Source organism: Gorilla gorilla, chromosome 8 (genome assembly GCF_029281585.2).
Source record: "Gorilla gorilla gorilla isolate KB3781 chromosome 8, NHGRI_mGorGor1-v2.1_pri, whole genome shotgun sequence".
In the NCBI taxonomy this organism is placed as follows: Eukaryota; Metazoa; Chordata; class Mammalia; order Primates; family Hominidae; genus Gorilla; species Gorilla gorilla.
This window is the reverse complement of record NC_073232.2, coordinates 105978752-105991793: the sequence shown is the minus strand read 5'-3', so window position 1 is coordinate 105991793 and position 13042 is coordinate 105978752. Positions and strand designations below refer to the sequence as shown.

Sequence of the window (13042 nt, the reverse complement as noted above, 5' to 3'; positions counted from 1 at the left end):
AAGGTAGAATGAGGAGTTATAGTTTAATAGGTCCAGAGATTTTTGGGGGGGATGATGAAAAAACTGTGGATATAGATAGTGGTGATAGTAACACAACATTGTGAAAATAATTAATGCCACCGAATTGTCCATTTACAAGTTATTTAAATGATAAATTTTATGTTACATATATATATATATTTAACCACAATTTTAAAAACCATCTTTTAATGTAGAGAGAAACCATGGCCAGACTATGCTCTCGATGGCACCATGATTGAGGATCTGAAAGTCTTGTGGCGTAGTTCACATTCAGCTCACTTACAAGCTGTGTGACATGAATAAGGTAGAGTTGACTAAGTTGGGGCATCAGTGACTGAAAGGGAGGAGACAAAGGGAATTTCGAGGTTTCTGGCTTGAGCACCAGGGTTGATTGTGATGAGGAGAGACTGGCAGAGGAAGTGTTACCAACCAAAATTGGGTCCACTCGGCCAGGGCAGCAAAGCCAAACACTGACAATGAGATTTGCAGCAAGAAAAAGAAAGACATTTATTGCAGCACACCAAGCAAGGAGAAGTGGACAGCTAATGGTTAAGACCTGAGCTCCCAGATGACTTACAAGCAAGGGTTTTTACAGGCAAGGGTACATTTCAGGAAAGTAGAAGTTATGGGCAAAATCATAAATACCTGGAGGTTAGACATTCATTTGGACCCAAAAGTGTGATATCTTCAAGCAAGAGCTTACAGGTCATAGGTGGATTCAGAGATTCCTTGATTTGCAACTGGTAAAAAAAAAAAAAGCAAGGCTTTACCTAAAACCTTGGGGCCAGCAGAAAGGAATAAGTTTTGGCCTGTAGGTGTGATGCTCTTCAGGCCCCTGAGGAAGAAAATTAGAACAAAGAATGGCAGTCAGAGTATAGTCCTCAGTTTCCCCTTATCCAAGATCTACAGGAGGGGAGTCAGCATTTTCTATCTGATGGGGCTCCAGGTTTCTGAAAAACAATTCAAGGTGCTATCTTTAGTTTCTATAGGGAATGAAATATTTTGTGAGTCTGGCTTACTTGGATGGCTTTTTTTTTTTTTTTTTGAGACAGAGTCTTGCTCTGTTGCCAGGCTAGAGTGCAGTGGCAGGATCTCGCCTCACTGCAGCCTCCATCTCCCGGGTTCAAGTGATTCTCCTGCCTTAGCCTCCCAAGTAGCTGGGACTATAGGCCCCCACTACCACGCCCAGCTAATTTTTGTATTTTTAGTAGAGACGGGGTTTCACCATGTTGGCCAGGAGAGTCTCGATCTCTTGACCTTGTGATCCGCCCGCCTCGGCCTCCCAAATGCTGGGATTACAGGCGTGAGCCACCGCGCCTGGCCTGGATGACTATTGTTTAAGTTATTATTACCTTCTTGCTTTGTGGGTGATTCATTTACTTCTCTAATTGCTGGTTGAAAGGTGCCTGGAATCTGCCTTGAAGGGATTCAAAATTTTTCCTTTATCTCTACGCTGGGGTTTGGGGCCTAGTCTTGCAGCCTAGTTCACATTTCAGCTCAGTTACTAGCTGTGTGACCATGGAAAAGGTAGAGGTGACTGAGTTGGGGCATCAGTTCCAACTGATGGCAGGCGCCTAAGAGAGGCCTCTGCTCTGTCTCAGAAGTGGGGTTAGTTTGGAGCAGAAGGTAAGAGTTCAGTTTTTGTCATATTAAGTTGGAGACAGCCATGAGGGGATGTTAAGTGAGGAGGTGACTATGAGAGTCTGGAGCTCAGTAAAGACGTCTGGGCTGGAGGTATTAATATAAACTGGGACACATTGGCATGCAGATGGTCCTTTGAGCCATGGAAATGGCTGATAGCATAAGATAGAAAAGAACAACCAATCCAAGCCCCACAGAACAGCAGGGGCCTGAGAAGGCAGTCTCTGAAGAAGAGAACTGAGTGTGGGGTCATGGAGGCCGAGAGGGACTACTGGCCTTACTCTTGCCCTCTAGCTACTCTCTGCCCAGTAACCTGGGGTCACTTCAGCTGCTACTTAATTTTTGTCATGTGAGAGGGCAGCACCCCATACATAGTGGTTCTGGTCATACACAGAATGTTTTCAACAGCAACAGCACGACAGCATGCCTCCTCCTCCTCCTCCTCCTCCTCCTCCTCCTCCTCCTTCTTCTTCTTCTTCTTCTTCCTCCTCTTCCTCCTCCTCCTCCTCCTACTTCTTCTTCTTCATTATTATTATTGTTATTATTATTTGAGACAGAGTCTCCCTCTGTCACCCAGGCTGGAGTGCAATGGTGTGATCTCAACTCACTGTAACCTCCACCTCCCAGGTTCAAGTGATTCTCCTGCCTCAGCCTCCTGAGTAGCTGGGATTACAGGCGCATGCCACCATGCCCGGCTAAGTTTTGTATTTTTAGTAGAGACGGGATTTCACTATGTTGGTCAGGCTGGTCTCAAACTCCTGACCTTGTGATCCGCCCACCTCGGCCTCCCAAAGTGCTGGGATTACAGGTGCGAGCCACCACGCCTGGCTGACAGCATGCTTATTGTCAGAAATTTTGCTAAATAGGATAGGATGCATAAGAACATTGCCAAGTAAAAAGCAAATCTGCACTTAGTGAGGACAACCTTTTATTTAAAAAGATTACTACAGGAGAGAAAGGGACTATTGCAGTAGGGGAAGTGTACTATTGCAATGGGGAAAATACTGAGACCTTAAGAAAGGGACTCTCTCTTGAACAGAGAAAAGTAACCAAGGCTAAAAACAACAGGGTGTGGGGAAAGGGAATGAAAGGGTGGCCTGATGGGATAGTAGGCCATACAATGTCTTACTCTGAGGCCAGCCTGTTCTCAGGATGGGCTGTGTGCTGGCTCAGGCTGGGAGTGGGGGTGGGCCAAAGTGCAGGGGCTTAGAGGAAGGAGAGAAATTGAATCAAAGTTTGGTTAACAAGCATTTTGTTCAATTGCTCAGTGGGGACAAGCAGTTCAGCTCATCATTTATCAGGTAAGGAATGAGAATTTGTTCGGTCTGTATCTAATTTTGCCATAGGTTAAACACAGGGCATCTGTGCATCTTATCTAAGTCATATGAGAAAGAGTCGTTCTGATGCAGAGCAGATGAGTCCCAAAATTGGGGCTTAGCAGAGGAGGGTTCTTGGCTGCACCCAGGAAAGAATTCAAGGGTAAGCTGGTGGTTTTAGACAGCAACTTTTATTGACACGGCAGGCCCCAGCATTGGCAGCAGCAGCAGAGGTACCAATGGCAGTGTGCCCAGAATAGCAGCTCAAAGGCGAGTCTGCAGTCATATTTATACCCACTTTTAATTACATGCAAATTAAGGGGCAGATTATGCAGACATTTTTAGGAAAAGGGTGGTAGTTTCCAGGTCATCAAGTTGTAACTGAAAGGGGCTGTAACTTCAGGGTGTTGCCATGGCAATGGTAAACTGACATGGCATACATGTGGGCGTGCCTTACGGAGAGGTGCTTCTGCTCTGTCCCTCTTTTAGCTAGTCCTCAATATGGTCCAGTGTCCAAGCACCACCTCCAGAGTTGAGTCCCACCTCCTACCTCAGTTTTTTGCAGTAAGCTATTTTCTAGAACATGCAAAAAAAGGTTGGTGTGGGGGGATGGGAGGGGTTTACTTTACCCATCACTGTCTTCCAGGAGCAAAGGGCTTCAGTGAAATTCAATATTGTCAAAGCGCTCTGGGATGTGAATTCCATCCCTCCAGTCTGGGTGACACCTTCATCTTCTCAACCAGCATTGATATTCCTGCCCAGGAACTTAAGAACTGCCCCTTGCTGTGGTCTGGGTCTCAAGGCTCTTTTCCTGGGAGCTTAAGACTTTTGACTTTTCCCTTGAAGGCGTCCGCATGCCTCCATGCCTGGCTTACCTGCAGCCTGTCTAACCCCCAAGAGATGCATCCGAGACAGCGTCATAACCTCTGCTTCCAAACCACCATCACTAAAGGCACAGTCCTGAGGGAAATGAATCATCGCCTTGGAAATTTGCAACCTATGGGCTGAATTCAGCTCACAGAAGTGTTTTTTCCACAGGGTGTTTTGCTTTGATTTTTAAACTTGAATTAGATGCCTATATAAAAAATCAGGATATTGAATCTAAAAATCCAAATTTCTAAATCTAAAAATCCAAATTTCTAACTTCTCCTGAAAAGTAGATTGCTCCAGCAGTTCTGGCCTGTGTTTCTATTGTATGCTCCTACACTGTTTAACAAAACTTCTGACAATAAAATTTGTTATTTAAAAAGTTCTATTTATGAATACAAGTATTACTTTGAGTGCTGTTACTTTTATACAGCCTAAGTGAGGAGGAGTACAAATTCCATCTTCTAATCACCACTGTTCCATGAATCTATTCAGTCTTTTATATTTTCTGTGGGTGTTTAAGTATTTCTATTTCCTACCACCAATTGTCACTTTGAGTACTAGGACAACTAGCCAAAGAGATTTTACTTTCGGATAATTTGTTAATCAAGACATCATTTAGAAAAATTACTTACTGTTTATTTCGAATTGCCTGACTACATAATAATGATGACATGTATCCTTAAACACATGACCTACTTCACTGTACATTTTACTTGATCATCCCAGCACACTGTCTGCATGGTCAACTTGGTGTTCATAAACTGTGAAATCATGTGATATGGTCAACTCCTACTTGGAGCTTGCTTATACCTTATATAGAGAGAGGGGCTGTGGGGCATCACTGGTGAGTGTGGGAGGCCTGAAAGGAAGTCCTATATCTCCCTCTCCTTTGGACGCAAAGGCAGCACAGTTTGAAGCCCAGAGTTAAACTGTGGTTTCAGCATTGTGAACACAAGTGTAAAGTCCTGTCTCTGAAGCCTTTTCCTGCTCTCTCTTAGGATTAGGGGCTCCTCCCTAGTGTCCCCATAGCTTTCTGGGCCTGTTCCTATTACTGCCCACCCCATTGTATTGTAATTACTTGTTTCTGTGTCTGTGTCCTACCTAGAGGTGAGTCTTGAAGATGGGAATGACGTCTTTCCCATGATTATAGCCCCAGGCCCAGCGAGGCCTTGAGGAATGATCTAGAGACACAGCACTCTTCAACCTTGATTATTACAGTAGGTCTTCCCACTTTGCATTTTCCTAAGTGAAGCATGAAACCGTCATACCTCCAGGTATTATATGACAGAAAATAACAGCATCAGTTTCCCGGTGATGTTTAGCATTCCTGGTTTCTGCCTCTCATCTCATCTGACCCGGTAAGTGTCTCCCTATCTCTTAATCACAAGGCTCCTTATCCACAACTGTCTCAGAGAGGGGTTTACCAGACATCCTGTCTCTGTTCTCATCTCCTGGGAGCAGGCCAAAAATGACAATCAATTCATTTGGCTAATTGGTATACTGCTGTCTCTCCACTTTTGCTTCCCAATGTCCATTCCAGGCACAGGATTTGTGCAGTGCAACCTCTCTGGCAGCCTGCTCCAGGCATTTCCACAAGCAAGGGCTTGACCTTTGGCCAGCTTGCAGATCACTATTGGGCTGTGTCTCTATTCAAGGACCGAGCTTTACCATGCAGGTGTGGAGCTACCTTCTTCCAGATCTGAGCTTATAAATATACAGAAAGTGCAGGCTGACCTTGCCAAGTGTTCAAGGCCCGGGCACTGTCAGTCCTTTGGATGCTGACTAGAGTCTTTCTCAGCATTTACAGAGCTCCCGCGGGCCTCTGTCTCAATGCCTACAGGAAATTTGTCTTTGAGTATGTAAGCACTTCTGTGGCATAATTTCCAAGGCCCCAGAAAATTCCACCTATCCACTTCCTAATCTGTTCTTTCACGCCTGAAGTTGCTTAAATCACCAAAACTTCCATTTACCAAAGTTTTAAAAACCGCTAGGAGCAATTAAGTTTTTTAATGTAAACTTTTTATTGACTACAACACTCATACATAAAAGTGCACAAATTATGGTTGTGAATGAACCACTCATGTAACCAACACCAGGACCAGAAACAGAACTTTGCCATGTCCTCAGAAGCCACCCCTTCTTCCTTGTATCCCTTTGTAGTCCCTTCCCCTCCCTCATCAGGGAAACCACTATCCTAACTTGGAACAAGATAGATTACTTTTGTTTGTTTGTTTGAATTGGCATATACAATTATAAGTATTTACCTTGTACAACATCTTGTTTTGAAGTACATATAAAATGTGGAATGACTAAATCTAGCTAACCAATATATACATTACCTCACATAGTTGTCATTTTGTTTATTTGGTTTTGTCTTTTATATAAATGGGATTTGTTGTATGTACTCTTTTTCATATGTAATGCTTCTTTTGCTCAGCTCAATACTCATGAGATTCATCCATGCTGTTGCACGTAGTCGTAGTTTGTTGATTTTTATCACTGCATAGTATTCCACTGTGCAAATAAACCACCTTTTACTTAACTATTCTAATGCTGATGGACATTTGGGTTGTTTCTGGATTTTTATATGCAAATAGCGCTCTTATGAACATTCTTGTTCAGGTCTTTCAGTGAATACATATATACTTCTCTGTTGGAAATATATTGAGGAGTGGAATTGATGAAACCTAGGATAGGCACGATCAGCATTAGTAGGTACAAGGTACTATCAAACATCTTTTCCAAGGTAGCTGTACCAATTTACACTCCCATCACCAGCATATAAGAGTCACAGTCATGCCACATCTTCTCCAACACCAGATTTGTATTTTCCATTTAGCCATTCTGATGGGTGTGTAGTGGTAGTGGTGTGCTTACTTGATATTTATCTGATAACTAGTAAAGATGCGTGCTTTGTTTTATGTGCATTGGCCATTTGGCTATCTTTCGTCTGTGTATTTTCTGGTCAAGTCTTTTGAGAATTTTTCTATTAGGTTTCTGTCTTTTATGTAATAGTTTTTTTTCTTTGAGACTGAGTCTCACTGTCACCCAGGCTGGAGTGCAGTGCTGCAATCTTGGCTCACTGCAACCTCCGCCTCCCATGTTCAAGTGTTTCTCGGGCTTCAGTCTCCCGGGTAGCTGGGATTACAGGTGTGTGCCACAATGCCTGGCTAATTTTTGTATTTTTAGTAGAGACAGCGTTTCACCATGTTGGCCAGGGTGGTCTCAAACTCCTGACCTCAAATGATCCACCCACCTTGGCCTCCCAAAGTGCTGGAATTACAGGCGTGAGCAACCGCGCCTCTTGGGCTGTCTTTTACGTAATGATTTTTAAAGATTTTTATATATTCTGATAATTTGTTGGATATACATATTGTAGATATTTTCTCCCACCCTATGTCTTTTCATTTTCTTGATAAAGTATTTTAAGTGAACAGAAGTTCTTTATTTTGTTTTCCTTACGGTTAGCTCCCTGTGTGTCCTATTTAAGAAAATTTTTCTTGCCCTAAGGAAGTTATCATATCATGAAGATATTTTCCTACATTTTCTTTGAAATTGACTTTTGTATGCAGTGTGAGGTAGAAATCATTTTTTTTTACTGTATTATTCAATTGACTTTGGTCTATTTATCGAAAAGACTATACTTAACCCTATACCATTAATCATAGGACTATATTATATATATAGGTCTGTTTCTGGACTGTATTTGAGAAGCAGTTAATTGTTAAACTTTTCTAATTATTTTCTCAAGTAGGATTTATTACATACTTACTATGAACTAGGCATCACATTATGCTAAGCATTTCAACTGTATCATTTCATTTCAAATTTCATCAACCCTCTATGAGATAGGAACTATTATTATCCCCGTTTATAGATGTGAAAATCAAACAAGTTGCCCAAGTTCTCCTAGCTAGTACATAGCAGAATGCAGGTCTAGTTGACTTTAAAGTATGGTTCTTTACTGTTTCGCAGAGCAGCCTTTGAGGGGGAAAGGAACGATAACATTTTGGGGGTTGATGGGGGAGAAGTGACGGACAGGAGTGAGGACCTATAAAAAGATGAACAGGTGAAGAATGAAGAGGTAGAGTATGCTAAAAACGACGTCTGCAAGCATCACACTTTTGCTTGGAAGAGGTATTTTAATTGTTTGTGTGTTTTGTTGTAGTGCCAAATCCCCATTTGAAGCCAACTTGTCATTTCCCCAAGACAATGTCATTTTTTAGTCACCCCCTCCATTTTCATCAGGGGCACCTATGTTATTTCAGTGTCTTCAGTTTTGGAGGTACCTTTCACTTCTGCATCCTTTGTGCCCTATGCCCAATGACTCATATCTTTTACCACTTATTTCTTCAACTCATTCTTAAATGAAATTTTCCGTTTCCATTCCCACCACTTCCTGTACTCTATCTATATTGCCTCCTCTTTAAAACAATAGTGAACATTTAAGTGAACATTTAGTGAACATTTAAGTCTTACCATGTGCCAGGCAGTAGCCTAAACACTTTAAATGCAACGTTTAATTGATTCTCACAAGAATACTGTGAAGTAGTTACTGTCATTATTCCCATTTTACAGAAGACGATGAAAATTTGAAGAACATTAAGTGGTGTTCAACGCCACATAGCTGGTAAACGGCAGAGCCAGGATTTATATATTAATTTGATTTCAGATATCTACCAGTCCAAACCACCACTGTATTATTTACAATACTTCCCTAGCTCTAAACTAATCTCTGCACCCTAGCATTTAAGAATGCCCCAAATCTAGCTCTAATCTCTCTTTCTGATCTTTCACTATTCCTTTTCAAAAATTCTTCTCCAGCTCAAGTGAGCTACTCAAATTCCTCTAAAGAACCTGTGGATATTTCCACCTCTAATCCTTTACCGAAACTCCCTTGCCTTGACTGCCCCCTCCTCTCATCTCCTCTCCTCTTAAGAGCTACATTTAAGTCATAGCTTAAGTCCCACTTCCTCTACAAAGCCTTTCCTGCCTCTTACTAATCCCTCTGTCTCAATTTATCTGGTACCTTTCCTCCATAAAAAAAGTTTCTAATTCTTTTAAGTATCACAAACCACCATGGGCCTTATTGAAAGGCAATATGTATGGTGGTCAATAGCGTGAGCTTTGGGCTAGGCGCTGTGGCTCACACCTGTAATCCCAGCACTTCGGAAGGCCGAGGTGGGAGTATAGCTTGAGCTCAGTAGTGTGAGACCAGCCTGAGAAACATAGTGAGACCCTGTATCTACAAAAATTTTTTTCAAATAGCCAGGTGTGGTGGCAGCAGCCTATGGTCCAGCTACTCAGCAGGCTGAGGTGGGAAGATTGCTTGAGCCTGGGAGTTGAGGCTGCAGTGAGCCATGATTGTGCCACTGCACTCTAGCCTGGGCAACAGAGAGATAACACTCTGTCTCTACCTATCTCTCTATATATACATATATGTGTGGGTATATATATATATATATATATATATATATATATATATATGTATATATTTAGTATTAGTACTCACATTGCTATAAAGAACTACCTGGGACTGGGTAATTTGTAAAGAAAAGAGGTTTAATTCACTTGCATTTCTACAGGCTGCACAAGAAGCATGGCTGGGGAGGCTTCAGGAAATTTACAATCGTAGTGGAAGGCAAAGAGGAAGCAGACATGTCTTACATGGCAGGAGTAGGAGAAAGAGAGCAAAGAGGGAGGTGTTACACACTTTTAAACAACCAGATTTCTTGAAAATTCTATCACAAGACAGCACTAGGGAGATGGTGGTAAACCATTAGAAACGACCCCCATGATCCAATCACCTCCCGTTAGGCCCCACCTCTAACATTGGGGATTACAATTCAACATAAGATTTGGCTGGGGACACAAAGCCAAACCATAACACACACACACACACACACACACACACATATATATATGGTGTGAGCTTTGAAGTCACTTATATTTGTGCCCCCATTTGCTTACTCATGACTCTGGAAGTGTTATATAATTTTTTTTTAAAAATCTGTTTTCTTATTGTAAAATAGGGATAATAATAGTACCCACTTCATTTGTTCAATAAATATTCTGAGCAACTATCATGTGTCTGGCACTGTGCTGAGCACTGGGGATTCCACACTGAAAAAGAGAGGTATGCTTCCTGCCATTGTGGAGCTTGCATCTCAGTGAGGGAAACAGGGCTAAATTATTACTGTGTATGTAGCTAAGTGCAATGGAAAGTAATGTGCATATTATCAGTAATCCTATCTAGTCTGTGGGAGAGGTGCTCATGAAAGGCCTTTCCTTCACCTAAGTTGAGTTTTGAAGGATAAAGAGGAGTTAGGGAGGCAAACAGAAAGGGTTGAAGACCATTCTGGGTAGAGGAAATGGTAAATTTGAAGAGGCATGCAAACAAAGAAAGCCCAGCGTGGCTCCATAACATCAAATGTTATGGAGGTTAAGTGAGACAGCAGATGGTTCTGGATATTTATCGGTATATAACAAACAACCTCAAAGTCTTAGTGGCTTGAAACAATTATACTTATTCTGATTATTAGTCTGCAATCTGGGTGAGGCTCAGTGAAGTTACCTCATCTCTGCTCCACTCCATGTCAGCTAAAGAAGTAGAGTGACAAACCCAGGCAGAAGCTCTAACACCTTTTGCAACTTAGCATCAGAAGTGTCTTAGCATTACTTCTGCTATAGTCACTGACATGCCCAGATTCAAAGCTGTGGCCATAGGTATTAGCTTATGTTAGAGAAGTGTCAGCATCATATTATAAAAAGAACATGGAAAATGCAATCTTCTCAAAGACACACAGTATTAGTAGAATGCATATTCAGCCAGGCGCAGTGGCTCACCCCTGTAATCCCAGTACTTTAGGAGGCCAAGGCAGGATCACTTGAGGTCAGGAGTTCGAGACCAGCCTGGCCAACATGGTGAAACCCTGTCTCTACTAAAAACACAAAAATTAGCCAGGCATGGTGGCTCACACCTGTAGTCCCAGCTACTGGGAAGGCTGAAGCAGGAGAATGGCTTGAACCCGGGAGGTGGAGGTTGAGCTGAGATGGCACCACTATACTTCAGCCTGGGTGATGAAGTGAGACCCTGTCTCAAAAAAGAAAAGAAAAGAAAAGAAAGAATGCACATTTGTTGGGCGCGGTGGCTTACGCCTGTAATTCCAGCACTTTGGGAGACCAAGGTGGGTGGATCACCTGAGGTCAGGAGTTCGAGACCAGCCTGACCAACATGGTGAAACCCCATCTCTACTAAAAAAATACAAAAATTAGCCGGGCGTAGTGTGCGCCTCTAGTCCCAGCTACTCGGGAGGCTGAGACAGGAGAATTGCTTGAACCCAGGAGGTGGGGGTTGGAGTGAGCTGAGATCACGCCACTACACTCCAGCCTGGGTGACAGAGCGAGACTCGGTCTTGAATAAAAAAGGAATGCACAGTCATAGTTTATATCAGAATTATTACTTGGTATTATCACCACCATCATCACCCAACTTCCCTCATCCTCACCACATACTTAATATAGTATTTTGTTGTTTTGAGTTACATAGCATTAGTGCACATTTAAATTTTCATATCCATTGAAATAACATATTTTATAAATTAGGGGCAACAGGTTCATGCATGTACTAGACACTTGGTATACGATAGAATATATTGTTGTAGTTATTCCATACATTGTCTTTCTTACTAGTCAACCCTCAAGGATAAGGAGTTGCTGTTACATACCTGTAACCCTGATGTCTAGGGCAGTGTCCTGCCCAGAGTAGGCACTGAATAAATGTTTGTGTTTTTTATTGTTGTTGAGCTATAATTGTTAACTTGAGATTTCCTAAGCAGGTAGGTTTTCTATCCTGTATTATTTCTAGTTCAGATCATGCAATCTATGCCTAATATATATTTTCTATTTACTCTTTTTCAGTAACTGCTGTCTCAAAGTAAAAAATGGAAATCTTTGCCTGAATGGACTGGTAGCAACAGATCTGAAATTCTTAGAAATGTTGGAACCAGAAGCTACTTCCCACACAATCCATGAAGTGGGGGAGAGAGAGAGAGAGAGAGAAAAGAGAGAAAGAGAGAGAGAGAAACTGGGTCTTATAGAGAGACAGACACAAGTACTACCCAGTTCTCGACCCTCACCAGGTTTGTGGCTTTAGGTTCTGTGCCTCTCTTCCTCATGTGTAAAATGAGGCTAATAACACAGCAGCACAGGGTTGTTGGAAGAGTAAAATGAAGCAACAAACAAGAAGATGCTAGGGATGGTAGAAAAATGCTAATAAATGTCAAATATGGATAGAAAGGAAATTGGATATGAGGTATAGGTCTGTTTAGTTTTATTAACAATAAAATAATTATATATTTGATATATTTACCAAAAAAGAAACTGCTTGACAAAATAATTCCATATACTATAACGTCAAATTGTAAGGCTTCCTATTGCTTTCACTTTTTTTAGTAAAAGTTTTTATTGAAGTATAATCTGATTGAATTTTGGAATAAGTTAATTTACAATAATTTAATTTATCTTATAGCCTTTTAAGATCACATTCAGTGCAATGGATAAAGCAGAACGTATCTATAATTTATTGTCAGGGTTAGAGACTTGAACTGATAAGGATATCGTTATCTACTGTTTAGGGCAAAAGATGTAAAATGACTGTGCATTAAGTGCCAAGGTTTTCTCTAAAAAGGGCCCACTGTAAACGCCAGAAGCGTGCCAGTTCAATTCAACAAATATTTAATTAGCACTTGTGATTTCCAAGGCACCGTTTTGGGTACTGAGGAGGAAGCAAAAAATGAATAGCTGCTAATGCCAGCGAGAGACAAGACATGAACCAAACAACTAGACTGGAAAGAGTGGGGCGTCGTGATGTAGAAAAGGCAAAGCACAGGAAGAACCTAGTGGCGCTTAAAATAATCCAACTTTTCCTGCCTTTTTTCTTCTTCTTTTTAAGATTCTATTTTGGATCCCTTTTCGCATGTGCCAGGTCGCTTGTCGGCAGAGAATCCTCAACCCTGAGAAATCTCGCCTCCTATTCTTTCTTTCCTCACAAATTCGATGAGCTCTTCTGCCATCAGCACTGCTTTTGGAATGGTATCTATTGTGTGGGTGGCGAAACGATGGAGAGATATTTTTGTTCTAATTATGAGAACTGTTTTACTGGGGGAAGGAGGGAGAGGCTGATCTGAAGCGCT

The 13042-nt window shown here is 41.7% G+C and overlaps 1 long non-coding RNA gene across 1 annotated transcript in view; it reads left to right on the top strand.

Moving 5' to 3' along the window:
• LOC129524953 (uncharacterized) overlaps nucleotides 1-6389 on the top strand; it is a 48129-nt gene extending 41740 nt beyond the window's left edge. Inside the window, exon 4 of the long non-coding RNA XR_008668943.2 lies at nucleotides 3625-6389. This is a non-coding gene — a long non-coding RNA (uncharacterized lncRNA). The remainder of the gene's footprint in view (nucleotides 1-3624) is intronic.
• Nucleotides 6390-13042: the final 6653 nt, after the last annotated feature.